This window comes from Urocitellus parryii, chromosome 1 (assembly GCF_045843805.1).
Source record: "Urocitellus parryii isolate mUroPar1 chromosome 1, mUroPar1.hap1, whole genome shotgun sequence".
Classification (NCBI taxonomy): Eukaryota; Metazoa; Chordata; class Mammalia; order Rodentia; family Sciuridae; genus Urocitellus; species Urocitellus parryii.
In genome coordinates this window covers 174,672,864-174,678,734 of record NC_135531.1, presented here as the reverse complement: position 1 = coordinate 174,678,734, position 5,871 = coordinate 174,672,864, and positions in this window count along the sequence as shown.

Genomic DNA, 5,871 nt, shown 5'->3' with positions numbered 1-5,871 from the left:
GTTACTTGTGTTGCTATACACATGTGCATTCATGTATCACTATAGTGTGATGACTTTAATTCTTTAGGATAAGACCCAGGAGAGTAATTGCTGGATCATATGGTGATTCTATGCCTAGTCTTCTGAGGAACATCCATACTGATCTCCATAGTGGTTGTACTAATTTACCATCCACCAGCAGTGTAGGAGTTTTCCTTTTCTCCACATTTCTCTGGCATTTTTTGTTTTCCTTCCTTCCTTCCTTCCTCCCTCCCTCCCTCCCTCCCTCCCTTCCTTCTCCCCCCCCCTCTTTTGGTACTGGGGATTGAACCCAGGGGGGCTTTACCTCTAAACTACATCACCAGTCCTTTTATTTATTTTGAAACAAGGTCTCATTTAGTTGCTGAGTCTGGCCTTGAACTTGCAATCCTCCTGCCTCAGCCTCGAAAGCCACTGAATTACCGGCATGCACCTCCATGCCCAGGTTATTATTGTTTATATTCTTGATGACTGCCATTCTGACTAGTGTGAAATGAAATCTCAGTGTAGCATTTCCCTAATTGCTACTAATTTCTAACATTTTTTTTCATATATTAAACTGAAATTTATTTTTCCACCAAGAATTGAATTAACAATCTAGCCCTGTTGAAATAGCAAAGCCCATTGGAACTATAGCTCTGTGTCCAGTTTGCTTGGCCTATAGTAGTAGTTTCAGATGTGGTGCTAGGCCATTTGTAACCAGACTCTTGTAAGCCAGAGTTCCATCAAAATGGCCTGACAGCTGGGTGTTATGATGCATGTCTGTAGTCCTAGCTACTCAGGAGGCTGAAATAAGAAGATTGCTTGAGCCTAAGAATTCAAGGCTAGCCTAAACAACATAGGGAGAAAAACAAAACAAAAATGGCCTGGCAGATCAAAGGAGAGTCAAGCAAACTGTAGTGCCATGCTACATGTAGATTGCAAAGGAGAGGAAGGAACTGGGGAAACAGTATAATTAGAAGCGTTTTAAGCTCTCTAGTGGGAGGAACAGCAAAATATTCTATATTTGGAATGTCCTGGCAACTTGAAGTTCTAAGGTGGTAGGGAACAAAGAGAAGGGAAGAATAAAAGAAGGCTCAGACATCCAAGGGGAGGAATTTGATCAGATAGCTTAACCAATCAAAGAAACTGTTCTAGACAAAAGAATAGTAAAACATCTCTCCTAAGTAGTACAGGGAGAGATATGATGTAAGAGAAAAAAAAATGAGAGAATGTGGAGAGGGGTTTGCCAGGGCAGACAGAACTAAGATGGAAATAGATTGAATACCTATAGGAGATGAAATAAAAATTGTTTTTTTGGGGGGGAAGGGGCTAAAAAAATATTTCACAAGTACAAAATCTCTAGGCATGCTATTAATGTTTGATTTAGATTATATAGCTTTGACGTTTGCCATATATCTTTCTAAGAAAAAAAAAAAAAAAAAAACTTAAAAGGGCTACCTACCCAGCCCCTTCCTGGACACAGTTCCATGAAGGATTATGGAGCCTCATATAGTCTCAGAGAATTTCCTCTTCTGGAGTCTAATTTTGCTCTTTACCTGATCCTGCCAAATTGAGAAAATAAACATGAGTTGTTTCTTCCATACGAAATAACTCTCAAAACCACTCTAGTCCTTAACAAAGAGGCAAAAATAGCAATGTTTGAAGTTTTTCTGGTAAAAGCTTTCTTCTTATACAAATAATCCTTCCCAGTTGTATAGCACTTTATACTTTTAAAAATACTTTCAGATGCATTACCTTATTTGAATTTCAGTGAATTCTAGCCATAAAAGGAATTTTCTATATTATGGGTTTTTATGTACTGCTTTTTCTGCTATCAAAACCAATAAAATGTTTGACATGGATAATTGGTTTCTTAAAACCTCAATACTCTCAACCTTTCACTGTTTTCTCTTTAGTTTTCCCCTTTCTCTACTTATAACTAGAGAGCATTTTATGCTATTGCTCAGTTCTCTTGATTCTGCCAAAATTACTCAGCTGAGTAACATCCCAAGACCTAGAAAAAGTTTCAGTGGTGATAAATATCTGGCCTTCTACATTAAAGCTGTCCTGGTCATTCACTGGTAGTTGGAGATTAACTGTGGGCTGAAACTGTGGAAGGCCATTAGGGGCTATCAACCACTTTAAAAGCCAGACTAAAGCTTGGATTCAAACCCTGGATTTATCATTTAATAGCTATGTGGTGTCCTCTGTAAACGATGACATCTACTTGTCCTCACTTGTAAAGTTTCTAGGTGCAGGTGAGTTCCTGTCTTACAGTGGGCATTGAATGAGTTTTATGTCTCACAGAAGGAAGACTGTTGAAGAGAAGAGTCACCCACAGTTTAGGAGGTAAGGACTGGACTATATCTTCTTGATGGAAGTAGAAATGGGAACTTCTTGAACCCTGGGGCCCTTGTATGCCCTGCTAAACTCTGACCAGCCACCACACCTGCCAAAACCAGACAACCTTCTGAAAATAAAATAGACAACACACTTGGGCTAGTCACCTGCACATCAAAAATCCCAAGTTATCCTCAGCTGTGCACAGCAGATGGCCCCAGTTAGCCCCAGAATTATGCAACAGCAAACCCAAACATTGCTAGCCAATTAAAATCATTCAGGCATTTTACTTTCCTAAAATATGGGATAGAGAGTTTTGAGTGCTTTGGCTTATAGAAAACAAAATCAAAACCCATACCCCTTTTCTCTAAACCTCACTCCAGAGTGTTTTCTAGACCTTTACCTATTTCTGAGCTAGGTTCTCCACTTGGCAATAAAGCTTTTCCACTCAGTCTCAATCTTAAGTCTCTAATACTCATTATTTTTCTTTAACAGCAAACAGAAAGAACTTATTTCTTAGTCTTGGCAGAAGACATGGCAATTATTCCCCTATGGGAGAAAATGAAAGAAAGCCCCAGTGAACTTGCCATGATAGCTATTGATGCTCGGCATAAAAGAGAATAAAGCTATAAGAACAGTCACAAGGTTGGAATAAGTTGCTTCAACAGGCCAATCAATCTCTCTGACTGGCCTGATTCAGTGTCAGAGAAGCTATACTGAGTATTTACATTGGCCAAAACTGCATTGGAAGCCAAAAAAATGAAAATAAGTAAAACATGGTCCATATCCTAAGGGCTTCAACACCTCATGGGAGCTGGGCGTGGTGGTGCACACCTCTAGAATCCCAGTGATCCTAGAGGTTGAGGCAGGAGGATTGCAAGTTCGAGGCCAATTTGGTGACTTTGTGAGAACTTGTCTCAAAGTAAAATATAAAAAGGGCTGAAGGATTAGTTCAGTGGGTAGGGTGCCCTTGGGTTCAATCTCCACTACTGTCAGAATAAACAACAACAACAACAACAAAAATACCTAAAGGGAAAAGATAAACACATAATGTAACACATCATGATATTGGTTGATACTGAAAAAGATCCAAAATGAAAAGTACTCTGGAGGAGTACTCTGGTGAGTGATCAATTCTAACTGTGGAATAAAAGAAAAGACTTCACACAGGGGAAATACTGATGTTAATTAGGACCTTCATGTTGGTTCTAGCAAGTAGTTATTATGTGAAAATGAAACAAATTATGGAGTTCACTGACAATTCAAATTTATCCTAATTCTTCTATTTTTATTAATCTTTTTAATTTGTACATAAATATTTATTTCACAAATATGTATTAATGATATGTTATCTATACCCAGGTTTATGGATGTGTGTGAATTTATGTATATATAAAATAAATTTATGTATACATATATGTATATGAAATACTATGCTTTTGTAACTTGTTTCTGCTTCTCTAGTATAGGTTCAAGTGCTTAAATACTTGAAGTTGTTTTTTCTGCTATATATTGTAGATACGCATGGTGATTTCTTTTGCATAAACTAAAACTTGGATCACTCTCCATTATACACTCATGAACTGTATAATGTCATTTTGGTCAACAATAGGCTGTATATGATGGTGGCTATCCCATAGCCTATCTGTGTATAGGATACACCAGCTAAGTTTGTGTAAGTATATTTTATGATGTTTGCACAAAATTACCTGCTGACAAACATATTCCTATTGTTATACATATATTTGTATATGCATGTATACTTCCTTTTACATGAATTCTAATATTACCTTTCTTTCTTCTTTTGCAAGACTTCCATCTTCATTTTCCACTCTGTATTTTCTTTATCATGCTTGTCTTATAGTTTGCCTGCATCAACCATTTTGAGACTTGGCAACGTGCACCAGGATCCCTGGAAAAGAGAGCACCGGAGAGGCCCAGAGTTGTAATCTTTCATGTAGCCCTGTTCCTACTTTTAAGTCTTCATGCAGTTCAGCAACTTGCAAATAGGTTTGCACTTTGAAAAGTGCTTCTGTCTTTACTGAACAGAGGTGGTTTATGTGTAGCATTGCTCTCTTGTTAGCCCTTACGAGCATTTTTGTTTAATAATATATTTGCTGGAGCTCTCTGCTTCAACTTTTCTAATGTTGTCCCTTCTTCAACTGTCTCTGGGTCAAGCTGATCCAAAAAGAAAGGATTTATCCTGTTCCCTTTACTTTACCAGGAAGAAAGTTCCAAGTAATGTCACCTGAAAAGGTTCCCTGATTAGGACAAAGACTATTTTCTGCACTATTCCAGGAAGCACCCTTCCCAGCTACTGAGATTAAGTCACAGAAATTTACTTATTCATCATTACAAGCCCACTCTTGAGTAGTGGAGCAGCCCTGTTGGAAGCTTGCCTCAAGTCCCTTCTATTATATAGGCCACAAAAGCACTTTTCAAACTGTAATGCATCATACAAGTACAGGATATTATTGCAATTATAATAGAAATGGCAACCCATTAATAAGCAAGTCTTCCCAGGGTGTGGTGGTGCATGCCTGCAGTTCCAGCTACTGAGGAGGCTAAGGTAGGAGAATGGTTTGAGTGCATGATTTCAAGACAAGCCTGGGAAACATGGTAAGACCCCCATCTTTTTTTTTTTTTATTGGTCGTTCATAACATTACATAGTTCTTAATACATCATATTACACGGTTTGATTCAAGTGGATTATGAACTCCCGCTTTTACCCCGTATACAAATTGCTGTATCACATCAGTTACCCTTCCATTGATTGACATAATGCCTTTCTAGTGTCTGATGTATTCTGCTGTCTGTCCTATTGTCTACTATCCCCCCTCCCCTCCCCTCCCCTCCCCTCCCCTTTTCTCTCTCTACCCCTTCTACTGTAAATCATTTCTTCCATTTGTATTATCTTGTCTTACCCCTCCTTTCCTCTTATATGACATTTTGTATAACCCTGAGGATCGCCTTCCATTTCCATGCAATTTCCCTTCTCACTCCCTTTCCCTCCCACCTCTCATCCCTGTTTACTGTAAATATTCTTCTCAAGCTCTTCGTCCCTACCCTGTCCTTGTTTACTCCCCTTATATCAAAGGAGTCATTTGGTATTTGTTTTTTAAAGATTGACTAGCTTCACTTAGCATAATCTGCTCTAATGCCATCCATTTCCCTCCAAATTCTATGATTTTGTCATTTTTTAATGCAGAGTAATACTCCATAGTGTATAAATGCCACATTTTTTTTATCCATTCATCTATTGAAGGGCATCTAGGCTGGTTCCACAGTCTTGCTATCGTGAATTGAGCTGCTATGAACATCGATGTAGCAGTGTCCCTGTAGCATGCTCTTGTTAGGGCTTTAGGGAATAGACCGAGAAGGGGAATAGCTGGGTCAAATGGTGGTTCCATTCCCAGCTTTCCGAGAAATCTCCATACTGCTTTCCAAATTGGCTGCACCAATTTGCAGTCCCACCAGCAATGAACAAGAGTGCCCTTTTCCCCGCATCCTCTCCAGCACTTATTGTTGTT